Source organism: Pelophylax lessonae, assembly GCF_965119305.1.
Source record: "Pelophylax lessonae genome assembly, chromosome: 3".
NCBI lineage: Eukaryota > Metazoa > Chordata > Amphibia > Anura > Ranidae > Pelophylax > Pelophylax lessonae.
This window is the reverse complement of record NC_138770.1, coordinates 601,638,484-601,651,813: the sequence shown is the minus strand read 5'-3', so window position 1 is coordinate 601,651,813 and position 13,330 is coordinate 601,638,484. Positions and strand designations below refer to the sequence as shown.

The window sequence follows — 13,330 nt, the reverse complement described above, 5'->3', positions numbered from 1 at the left end:
TATGACATTCATAGTAAATGCCTATCAGAATGCTTCCCTGCTGTCCTTACTGAGTTCTTTCCTGCTGTCCCGTCTGTGTGCTTCGGCTCGACTGTCAAAGGGGAAAGAAGGTATACCTCTTTTTACGGAGGACAGACAGAAGGACCTGTTCGCCCAAAGCACGTTTAACCAAAGGAACAAGTGCAGGCGTGAGGATATGCTTGGGTTCCCAAGCTTCCTCCTGGCCGGCTTGGTATGGCAATCTTGGGACAGATCTATTTCCCAGGATTTCTCCAAATGCCAAGCCGACCTCCTCTAGACGAGGACCAACCACTTTTGCTGGATTGTCGCCATTCAAGTGACCAGAGCCTGTGAAGATGGAAGCCCTGTCAGTGGATATTTAAGGTAAGCCTATCATAATGTGCTAGTATGCTTTTTGCCGCTTCTCTCCCTCAGTGTTCCATTATAGGGGGTGATGATGATGCTGATGGTTAATATTGATGATGATGCTGATGGTTAATATTGATGATGATATAGTGATATAGATTAATGATGATTGATATCGATAATGATGATTGATATTGATGATGATGATGTTGATGATATTGATGATGATGATGAATATTGAAGATGAATGATGATGAATGATGATGAATATTGATGATGATGATGATGATGATGATGAATATTGATGATGATGATGAATATTGATGGTGAATAATGATGATGAATATTGATAATGATGATGATGAATGATGAATATTGATGATGATGTTGATGATGATGATGATGATGAATATTGATGATGATGGAGGTTGAAGGTTTCTACTTAGGCATGTGTTGGACTGGCTATAGGGGAGGTTGAAGGTCAGTATTTTTGTAGGTGTTAGACCATCTATATGGAGGTTGAATGTTTGTTCTTTTATTAGGCGAATGTTGGATTAGCTTTAGGGGCGGTTGGAGGCCAGTAGTTTTTAGGTGTGTGTTTGACCTTTTATATGGAGGTTGAAGGTTTGTACTTAGGCGTGTGTTGGAGTAGCTATAGGGGAGGCTGGAGGCCAGTATTTTTTATATTAGGTGTGTGTTGAACCCTCTATATGTAGGTTGAGGGTTTGTACTTTTATTAGGCGTGTGTTGGACTGGCTATAGGGGAGGTGGAGGCCAGAAAACCAGGTGACGATGAAAGCCCTGTCAGTGGATGTTTAAAGGTAAGCCTATCCTAATGTGCTAGTATTTGTTTTGCTGCTTCTCTCCCTCAGTGTTCCATTATAGGATGTTGATCAGAAAGGTTGCTGCGGATATATGAGGGAACTCCCTGAGTATGGGTGGTTGGAATACCCTGCCATCTTGTAACCTGCAGTACTCTGTGCAATGGGTTAAAAAGAACCTGTTTAGACAGTCCTACAACTTACTTTTAAAGAGAAGGCTAGTTTTAGTTTTCTATGGGATTAGTAGAGAGGCCTGTTTATTATGACATTCATAGTAAATGCCTATCAGAATGCTTCCCTGCTGTCCTTACTGAGTTCTTTCCTGCTGTCCCGTCTGTGTGCTTCGACTCGACTGTCTAAGGGGAAAGAAGGTATACCTCTTTTTACGGAGGACAGACAGAAGGACCTGTTTGCCCAAAGCACGTTTAACCAAAGGGACAAGTGCAGGCGTGAGGATATGCTTGGGTTCCCAAGCTTCCTCCTGGCCAGCTTGGTATGGCAATCTTGGGACAGATCTATTTCCCAGGATTTCTCCAAATGCCAAGCCGACCTCCTCTAGACGAGGACCAACCACTTTTGCTGGATTGTCGCCATTCAAGTGACCAGAGCCTGTGAAGATGGAAGCCCTGTCAGTGGATATTTAAGGTAAGCCTATCATAATGTGCTAGTATGCTTTTTGCCGCTTCTCTCCCTCAGTGTTCCATTATAGGGGGTGATGATGATGCTGATGGTTAATATTGACGACGATGCTGATGGTTAATATTGATGATGATATAGTGATATAGATTAATGATGATTGATATTGATAATGATGATTGATATTGATGATGATGTTGATGATATTGATGATGATGATGAATATTGATGATGAATGATGATGAATGATGATGAATATTGATGATGATGATGATGATGATGAATATTGATGATGATGATGAATATTGATGGTGAATGATGATGATGAATATTGATGATGATGATGATGATGATGAATGATGAATATTGATGATGATGTTGATGATGATGATGATGAATATTGATGATGATGGAGGTTGAAGGTTTCTACTTAGGCGTGTGTTGGACTGGCTATAGGGGAGGTTGAAGGTCAGTATTTTTGTAGGTGTTAGACCATCTATATGGAGGTTGAATGTTTGTTCTTTTATTAGGCGAACGTTGGATTAGCTTTAGGGGCGGTTGGAGGCCAGTAGTTTTTAGGTGTGTGTTTGACCTTTTATATGGAGGTTGAAGGTTTGTACTTAGGCGTGTGTTGGAGTGGCTATAGGGGAGGCTGGAGGCCAGTATTTTTTATATTAGGTGTGTGTTGAACCCTCTATATGTAGGTTGAGGGTTTGTACTTTTATTAGGCGTGTGTTGGACTGGCTATAGGGGAGGTGGAGGCCAGAAAACCAGGTGACGATGGAAGCCCTGTCAGTGGATGTTTAAAGGTAAGACTATCCTAATGTGCTAGTATTTGTTTTGCTGCTTCTCTCCCTCAGTGTTCCATTATAGGATGTTGATCAGAAAGGTTGCTGGGGATATATGAGGGAAATCCCTGAGTATGGGTGGTTGGAATACCCTGCCATCTTGTAACCTGCAGTACTCTGTGCAATGGGTTAAAAAGAACCTGTTTAGACAGTCCTACAACTTACTTTTAAAGAGAAGGCTAGTTTTAGTTTTCTATGGGATTAGTAGAGAGGCCTGTTTATTATGACATTCATAGTAAATGCCTATCAGAATGCTTCCCTGCTGTCCTTACTGAGTTCTTTCCTGCTGTCCCGTCTGTGTGCTTCGGCTCGACTGTCAAAGGGGAAAGAAGGTATACCTCTTTTTACGGAGGACAGACAGAAGGACCTGTTCGCCCAAAGCACGTTTAACCAAAGGGACAAGTGCAGGCGTGAGGATATGCTTGGGTTCCCAAGCTTCCTCCTGGCCGGCTTGGTATGGCAATCTTGGGACAGACCAATTTCCCAGGATTTCTCCAAATGCCAAGCCGAACTCCTCTAGACGAGGACCAACCACTTTTGCTGGATTGTCGCCATTCAAGTGACCAGAGCCTGTGAAGATGGAAGCCCTGTCAGTGGATATTTAAGGTAAGCCTATCATAATGTGCTAGTATGCTTTTTGCTGCTTCTCTCCCTCAGTGTTCCATTATAGGGGGTGATGATGATGCTGATGGTTAATATTGATGATGATGCTGATGGTTAATATTGATGATGATATAGTGATATAGATTAATGATGTTTGATATTGATAATGATGATTGATATTGATGATGATGATGTTGATGATATTGATGATGATGATGAATATTGATGATGAATGATGATGAATGATGATGAATATTGATGATGATGATGATGATGATGAATATTGATGATGATGATGATGATGATGAATATTGATGGTGAATGATGATGATGAATATTGATGATGATGATGAATGATGAATATTGATGACGATGTTGTTGATGATGATGAATATTGATGATGATGGAGGTTGAAGGTTTCTACTTAGGCATGTGTTGGACTGGCTATAGGGGAGGTTGAAGGTCAGTATTTTTGTAGGTGTTAGACCATCTATATGGAGGTTGAATGTTTGTTCTTTTATTAGGCGAATGTTGGATTAGCTTTAGGGGCGGTTGGAGGCCAGTAGTTTTTAGGTGTGTGTTTGACCTTTTATATGGAGGTTGAAGGTTTGTACTTAGGCGTGTGTTGGAGTAGCTATAGGGGAGGCTGGAGGCCAGTATTTTTTATATTAGGTGTGTGTTGAACCCTCTATATGTAGGTTGAGGGTTTGTACTTTTATTAGGCGTGTGTTGGACTGGCTATAGGGGAGGTGGAGGCCAGAAAACCAGGTGACGATGGAAGCCCTGTCAGTGGATGTTTAAAGGTAAGCCTATCCTAATGTGCTAGTATTTGTTTTGCTGCTTCTCTCCCTCAGTGTTCCATTATAGGATGTTGATCAGAAAGGTTGCTGCGGATATATGAGGGAACTCCCTGAGTATGGGTGGTTGGAATGCCCTGCCATCTTGTAACCTGCAGTACTCTGTGCAATGGGTTAAAAAGAACCTGTTTAGACAGTCCTACAACTTACTTTTAAAGAGAAGGCTAGTTTTAGTTTTCTATGGGATTAGTAGAGAGGCCTGTTTATTATGACATTCATAGTAAATGCCTATCAGAATGCTTCCCTGCTGTCCTTACTGAGTTCTTTCCTGCTGTCCCGTCTGTGTGCTTCGGCTCGACTGTCAAAGGGGAAAGAAGGTATACCTCTTTTTACGGAGGACAGACAGAAGGACCTGTTCGCCCAAAGCACGTTTAACCAAAGGAACAAGTGCAGGTGTGAGGATATGCTTGGGTTCCCAAGCTTCCTCCTGGCCAGCTTGGTATGGCAATCTTGGGACAGATCTATTTCCCAGGATTTCTCCAAATGCCAAGCCGACCTCCTCTAGACGAGGACCAACCACTTTTGCTGGATTGGCGCCATTCAAGTGACCAGAGCCTGTGAAGATGGAAGCCCTGTCAGTGGATATTTAAGGTAAGCCTATCATAATGTGCTAGTATGCTTTTTGCCGCTTCTCTCCCTCAGTGTTCCATTATAGGGGGTGATGATGATGCTGATGGTTAATATTGACGACGATGCTGATGGTTAATATTGATGATGATATAGTGATATAGATTATTGATGATTGATATTGATGATGATGATGTTGATGATATTGATGATGATGATGAATATTGATGATGAATGATGATGAATATTGATGATGATGATGATGATGATGAATATTGATGATGATGATGAATATTGATGGTGAATGATGATGATGAATATTGATGATGATGATGATGATGAATGATGAATATTGATGATGATGATGTTGATGATGATGATTATTGATGATGATGGAGGTTGAAGATTTCTACCTAGGCGTGTGTTGGACTGGCTATAGGGGAGGTTGAAGGTCAGTATTTTTGTAGGTGTTAGACCATCTATATGGAGGTTGAATGTTTGTTCTTTTATTAGGCGAATGTTGGATTAGCTTTAGGGGCGGTTGGAGGCCAGTAGTTTTTAGGTGTGTGTTTGACCTTTTATATGGAGGTTGAAGGTTTGTACTTAGGCGTGTGTTGGAATAGCTATAGGGGAGGCTGGAGGCCAGTATTTTTTATATTAGGTGTGTGTTGAACCCTCTATATGTAGGTTGAGGGTTTGTACTTTTATTAGGCGTGTGTTGGACTGGCTATAGGGGAGGTGGAGGCCAGAAAACCAGGTGACGATGGAAGCCCTGTCAGTGGATGTTTAAAGGTAAGCCTATCCTAATGTGCTAGTATTTGTTTTGCTGCTTCTCTCCCTCAGTGTTCCATTATAGGATGTTGATCAGAAAGGTTGCTGCGGATATATGAGGGAACTCCCTGAGTATGGGTGGTTGGAATACCCTGCCATCTTGTAACCTGCAGTACTCTGTGCAATGGGTTAAAAAGAACCTGTTTAGACAGTCCTACAACTTACTTTTAAAGAGAAGGCTAGTTTTAGTTTTCTATGGGATTAGTAGAGAGGCCTGTTTATTATGACATTCATAGTAAATGCCTATCAGAATGCTTCCCTGCTGTCCTTACTGAGTTCTTTCCTGCTGTCCCGTCTGTGTGCTTCGGCTCGACTGTCAAAGGGGAAAGAAGGTATACCTCTTTTTACGGAGGACAGACAGAAGGACCTGTTCGCCCAAAGCACGTTTAACCAAAGGGACAAGTGCAGGCGTGAGGATATGCTTGGGTTCCCAAGCTTCCTCCTGGCCAGCTTGGTATGGCAATCTTGGGACAGATCTATTTCCCAGGATTTCTCCAAATGCCAAGCCGACCTCCTCTATACGAGGACCAACCACTTTTGCTGGATTGTCGCCATTCAAGTGACCAGAGCCTGTGAAGATGGAAGCCCTGTCAGTGGATATTTAAGGTAAGCCTATCATAATGTGCTAGTATGCTTTTTGCCGCTTCTCTCCCTCAGTGTTCCATTATAGGGGGTGATGATGATGCTGATGGTTAATATTGACGACGATGCTGATGGTTAATATTGATGATGATATAGTGATATAGATTAATGATGATTGATATTGATAATGATGATTGATATTGATGATGATGTTGATGATATTGATGATGATGATGAATATTGATGATGAATGATGATGAATGATGATGAATATTGATGATGATGATGATGATGAATATTGATGATGATGATGAATATTGATGGTGAATGATGATGATGAATATTGATGATGATGATGATGATGAATGATGAATATTGATGATGATGTTGATGATGATGATGATGAATATTGATGATGATGGAGGTTGAAGGTTTCTACTTAGGCGTGTGTTGGACTGGCTATAGGGGAGGTTGAAGGTCAGTATTTTTGTAGGTGTTAGACCATCTATATGGAGGTTGAATGTTTGTTCTTTTATTAGGCGAACGTTGGATTAGCTTTAGGGGCGGTTGGAGGCCAGTAGTTTTTAGGTGTGTGTTTGACCTTTTATATGGAGGTTGAAGGTTTGTACTTAGGCGTGTGTTGGAATAGCTATAGGGGAGGCTGGAGGCCAGTATTTTTTATATTAGGTGTGTGTTGAACCCTCTATATGTAGGTTGAGGGTTTGTACTTTTATTAGGCGTGTGTCGGACTGGCTATAGGGGAGGTGGAGGCCAGAAAACCAGGTGACGATGGAAGCCCTGTCAGTGGATGTTTAAAGGTAAGACTATCCTAATGTGCTAGTATTTGTTTTGCTGCTTCTCTCCCTCAGTGTTCCATTATAGGATGTTGATCAGAAAGGTTGCTGGGGATATATGAGGGAAATCCCTGAGTATGGGTGGTTGGAATACCCTGCCATCTTTTAACCTGCAGTACTCTGTGCAATGGGTTAAAAAGAACCTGTTTAGACAGTCCTACAACTTACTTTTAAAGAGAAGGCTAGTTTTAGTTTTCTATGGGATTAGTAGAGAGGCCTGTTTATTATGACATTCATAGTAAATGCCTATCAGAATGCTTCCCTGCTGTCCTTACTGAGTTCTTTCCTGCTGTCCCGTCTGTGTGCTTCGGCTCGACTGTCAAAGGGGAAAGAAGGTATACCTCTTTTTACGGAGGACAGACAGAAGGACCTGTTCGCCCAAAGCACGTTTAACCAAAGGGACAAGTGCAGGCGTGAGGATATGCTTGGGTTCCCAAGCTTCCTCCTGGCCGGCTTGGTATGGCAATCTTGGGACAGACCAATTTCCCAGGATTTCTCCAAATGCCAAGCCGAACTCCTCTAGACGAGGACCAACCACTTTTGCTGGATTGTCGCCATTCAAGTGACCAGAGCCTGTGAAGATGGAAGCCCTGTCAGTGGATATTTAAGGTAAGCCTATCATAATGTGCTAGTATGCTTTTTGCTGCTTCTCTCCCTCAGTGTTCCATTATAGGGGGTGATGATGATGCTGATGGTTAATATTGATGATGATGCTGATGGTTAATATTGATGATGATATAGTGATATAGATTAATGATGTTTGATATTGATAATGATGATTGATATTGATGATGATGATGTTGATGATATTGATGATGATGATGAATATTGATGATGAATGATGATGAATGATGATGAATATTGATGATGATGATGATGATGATGATGAATATTGATGATGATGATGAATATTGATGGTGAATGATGATGATGAATATTGATGATGATGATGATGATGATGAATGATGAATATTGATGATGATGTTGATGATGATGATGATGATGAATATTGATGATGATGGAGGTTGAAGGTTTCTACTTAGGCGTGTGTTGGACTGGCTATAGGGGAGGTTGAAGGTCAGTATTTTTGTAGGTGTTAGACCATCTATATGGAGGTTGAATGTTTGTTCTTTTATTAGGCGAATGTTGGATTAGCTTTAGGGGCGGTTGGAGGCCAGTAGTTTTTAGGTGTGTGTTTGACCTTTTATATGGAGGTTGAAGGTTTGTACTTAGGCGTGTGTTGGAATAGCTATAGGGGAGGCTGGATTCCAGTATTTTTTATATTAGGTGTGTGTTGAACCCTCTATATGTAGGTTGAGGGTTTGTACTTTTATTAGGCGTGTGTTGGACTGGCTATAGGGGAGGTGGAGGCCAGAAAACCAGGTGACGATGGAAGCCCTGTCAGTGGATGTTTAAAGGTAAGCCTATCCTAATGTGCTAGTATTTGTTTTGCTGCTTCTCTCCCTCAGTGTTCCATTATAGGATGTTGATCAGAAAGGTTGCTGCGGATATATGAGCGAACTCCCTGAGTATGGGTGGTTGGAATACCCTGCCATCTTGTAACCTGCAGTACTCTGTGCAATGGGTTAAAAAGAACCTGTTTAGACAGTCCTACAACTTACTTTTAAAGAGAAGGCTAGTTTTAGTTTTCTATGGGATTAGTAGAGAGGCCTGTTTATTATGACATTCATAGTAAATGCCTATCAGAATGCTTCCCTGCTGTCCTTACTGAGTTCTTTCCTGCTGTCCCGTCTGTGTGCTTCGGCTCGACTGTCAAAGGGGAAAGAAGGTATACCTCTTTTTACGGAGGACAGACAGAAGGACCTGTTCGCCCAAAGCACGTTTAACCAAAGGGACAAGTGCAGGCGTGAGGATATGCTTGGGTTCCCAAGCTTCCTCCTGGCCAGCTTGGTATGGCAATCTTGGGACAGACCTATTTCCCAGGATTTCTCCAAATGCCAAGCCGAACTCCTCTAGACGAGGACCAACCACTTTTGCTGGATTGTCGCCATTCAAGTGACCAGAGCCTGTGAAGATGGAAGCCCTGTCAGTGGATATTTAAGGTAAGCCTATCATAATGTGCTAGTATGCTTTTTGCTGCTTCTCTCCCTCAGTGTTCCATTATAGGGGGTGATGATGATGCTGATGGTTAATATTGATGATGATGCTGATGGTTAATATTGATGATGATATAGTGATATAGATTAATGATGTTTGATATTGATAATGATGATTGATATTGATGATGATGATGTTGATGATATTGATGATGATGATGAATATTGATGATGAATGATGATGAATGATGATGAATATTGATGATGATGATGATGATGATGATGATGAATATTGATGATGATGATGAATATTGATGGTGAATGATGATGATGAATATTGATGATGATGATGATGATGATGATGATGATGAATGATGAATATTGTTGATGATGTTGATGATGATGATGATGATGAATATTGATGATGATGGAGGTTGAAGGTTTCTACTTAGGCGTGTGTTGGACTGGCTATAGGGGAGGTTGAAGGTCAGTATTTTTGTAGGTGTTAGACCATCTATATGGAGGTTGAATGTTGTTCTTTTATTAGGCGAACGTTGGATTAGCTTTAGGGGCGGTTGGAGGCCAGTAGTTTTTAGGTGTGTGTTTGACCTTTTATATGGAGGTTGAAGGTTTGTACTTAGGCGTGTGTTGGAGTGGCTATAGGGGAGGCTGGAGGCCAGAATTTTTTATATTAGGTGTGTGTTGAACCCTCTATATGTAGGTTGAGGGTTTGTACTTTTATTAGGCGTGTGTTGGACTGGCTATAGGGGAGGTGGAGGCCAGAAAACCAGGTGACGATGGAAGCCCTGTCAGTGGATGTTTAAAGGTAAGACTATCCTAATGTGCTAGTATTTGTTTTGCTGCTTCTCTCCCTCAGTGTTCCATTATAGGATCTTGATCAGAAAGGTTGCTGGGGATATATGAGGGAAATCCCTGAGTATGGGTGGTTGGAATACCCTGCCATCTTGTAACCTGCAGTACTCTGTGCAATGGGTTAAAAAGAACCTGTTTAGACAGTCCTACAACTTACTTTTAAAGAGAAGGCTAGTTTTAGTTTTCTATGGGATTAGTAGAGAGGCCTGTTTATTATGACATTCATAGTAAATGCCTATCAGAATGATTCCCTGCTGTCCTTACTGAGTTCTTTCCTGCTGTCCCGTCTGTGTGCTTCGGCTCGACTGTCAAAGGGGAAAGAAGGTATACCTCTTTTTACGGAGGACAGACAGAAGGACCTGTTCGCCCAAAGCACGTTTAACCAAAGGGACAAGTGCAGGCGTGAGGATATGCTTGGGTTCCCAAGCTTCCTCCTGGCCGGCTTGGTATGGCAATCTTGGGACAGACCAATTTCCCAGGATTTCTCCAAATGCCAAGCCGAACTCCTCTAGACGAGGACCAACCACTTTTGCTGGATTGTCGCCATTCAAGTGACCAGAGCCTGTGAAGATGGAAGCCCTGTCAGTGGATATTTAAGGTAAGCCTATCATAATGTGCTAGTATGCTTTTTGCTGCTTCTCTCCCTCAGTGTTCCATTATAGGGGGTGATGATGATGCTGATGGTTAATATTGATGATGATGCTGATGGTTAATATTGATGATGATATAGTGATATAGATTAATGATGTTTGATATTGATAATGATGATTGATATTGATGATGATGATGTTGATGATATTGATGATGATGATGAATATTGATGATGAATGATGATGAATGATGATGAATATTGATGATGATGATGATGATGATGAATATTGATGATGATGATGAATATTGATGGTGAATGATGATGATGAATATTGATGATGATGATGATGATGATGATGAATGATGAATATTGATGATGATGTTGATGATGATGATGATGATGAATATTGATGATGATGGAGGTTGAAGGTTTCTACTTAGGCGTGTGTTGGACTGGCTATAGGGGAGGTTGAAGGTCAGTATTTTTGTAGGTGTTAGACCATCTATATGGAGGTTGAATGTTTGTTCTTTTATTAGGCGAATGTTGGATTAGCTGTAGGGGCGGTTGGAGGCCAGTAGTTTTTAGGTGTGTGTTTGACCTTTTATATGGAGGTTGAAGGTTTGTACTTAGGCGTGTGTTGGAATAGCTATAGGGGAGGCTGGAGGCCAGTATTTTTTATATTAGGTGTGTGTTGAATAGTGTTGAGCGAACACGGACTGTATTATTCGTGTTCGTACCGAATAATTGGATTTTTTGTACCCGAACACGGACACGGACACTTTACTGTATGTTCGGGTAAAAATCCGTGTTCGGTCGTTTTATTTCCGGGTTTTGCATGCTTTGGCGCTCTTTTCATGGCGGGCTTTCAACAGCCAATCAACAATCGTTTAACTGGTGTGCCTTAAGCCATCCCAGCCATGCCTGCAAATGTCTCAGTAGCTGTGATTGGCCGTCTGAAGCATGTGACCAAGTCTTTATAAGTTCGAGGCAGCCGCAGCGGCGTCATTATGCTGCTTAGATTCAGGGACAGAGCACACATCAACGTGCTGGCTGCTGATTAGGGAAAGATAGGCAGGAAAAAACCATTTGTGTCCGGATAGAATTGAGGGACAGGTCGGAGTGTTTAGGCAGGGCGAGTTGTAGGCATTTTAGGGATAGAGTCTGCTGAATTATAGGGTCAGTGTCTTCTACAAACTACAATCGATATTGCTGTGTGGGGGGTGGGGTGAATCTGCACTCAATCCTGATCTACGATCTCTTCTCAATCCTGTTAGGGACAGAGTCTGCTGAATTTTAGGGAAACTGTGTTCTACAAACTACAATCGATATTGCTGTGTGGTGTGGGATTGGAGATAGGCAGGTGTCAGTGATCCACATCCATTTTTCTGTGTGTGAGCTGCAGTGAACACAATCTTTTTGGGCTGCAGTGAACACAATCTTTTTGGGCTGCAGTGAACACAATCTTTTTGGGCTGCAGTGAACACAATCTTTTTGGGCTGCAGTGAACACAATCTTTTTGGGGTGCAGTGAACAAAATCTTTTTGGGGTGCAGTGAACACAATCCTTTTTGGTGTGCAGTGAACACAATCTTTGTGGGGTGCAGTAAACAAAATCCTTTGTGGGGTGCAGTGAACACAATCTTTTTGGGGTGCAGTGAACAAAATCCTTTTTGGGGTGCAGTGAACAACATCCTTTTTGGGGTGCAGTGAACACAATCTTTTTGGGGTGCAGTGAACAAAATCCTTTGTGGGGTGCAGTGAACACAATCTTTTTGGGGTGGAGTGAACAACATCCTTTTTGGGGTGCAGTGAACAAAATCCTTTTTGGGGTGCAGTGAACAAAATCATTTTTGGGGTGCAGTGAACACAATCTTTTTGGGGTGCAGTGAACACAATCTTTGTGGGGTGCAGTGAACACAATCTTTTTGGGGTGGAGTGAACAACATCCTTTTTGGGGTGCAGTGAACAACATCCTTTTTGGGGTGCAGTGAACACAATCTTTTTGGGGTGCAGTGAACACAATCTTTGTGGGGTACAGTGAACAGAATCTTTGTGGGGTGCAGTGAACACAATCTTTGGGGGGTACAGTGAACACAATCTTTGTGAGGTGCAGTGAACACAATCTTTGTGGGGTGCAGTGAACACAATCATTGTGGGGTGCAGTGAACTCAATCTTTGTGGGGTACAGTGAACACAATCTCATACTTCTGAAGGTTTGAGGGTGCTGCCTGTTCCATACTCCCCCTACTCCTAGCCTTTTAGGGGTACAAACAATAGTAATTGGGGCCTAGTGTGGTTGTGTACGTGTGATATACATACACTTTTTTGGGATCATATTTTCTATTCCGCTATTTAATCAAAAACCTTTGGGGATCAGTTAAATTGGGGGATAGTCTGTGTTGGTACGTGTGAGAGAGATCCACCTTTCCAAGTTGTTGGGGTTCATCTCATACTTCTGAAGGTTTGAGGGTGCTGCCTGTTCCATACTCCCCCTACTCCTAGCCTTTTAGGGGTACAAACAATAGTAATTGGGGCCTAGTGTGGTTGTGTACGTGTGATATACATACACTTTTTTGGGATCATATTTTCTATTCCGCTATTTAATCAAAAACCTTTGGGGATCAGTTAAATTGGGGGATAGTCTGTGTTGGTACGTGTGAGAGAGATCCACCTTTCCAAGTTGTTGGGGTTCATCTCATACTTCTGAAGGTTTGAGGGTGCTGCCTGTTCCATACTCCCCCTACTCCTAGCCTTTTAGGGGTACAAACAATAGTAATTGGGGCCTAGTGTGGTTGTGTACGTGTGATATACATACACTTTTTTGGGATCATATTTTCTATTCCG

General features: G+C 41.9%; 1 protein-coding gene across 1 annotated transcript in view; it reads left to right on the top strand.

Annotated features, from left to right (window-relative positions):
- XDH (xanthine dehydrogenase) overlaps positions 1-13,330 on the top strand; it is an 897,187-nt gene that overhangs the window by 468,867 nt on the left and 414,990 nt on the right. The window lies entirely within an intron of this gene.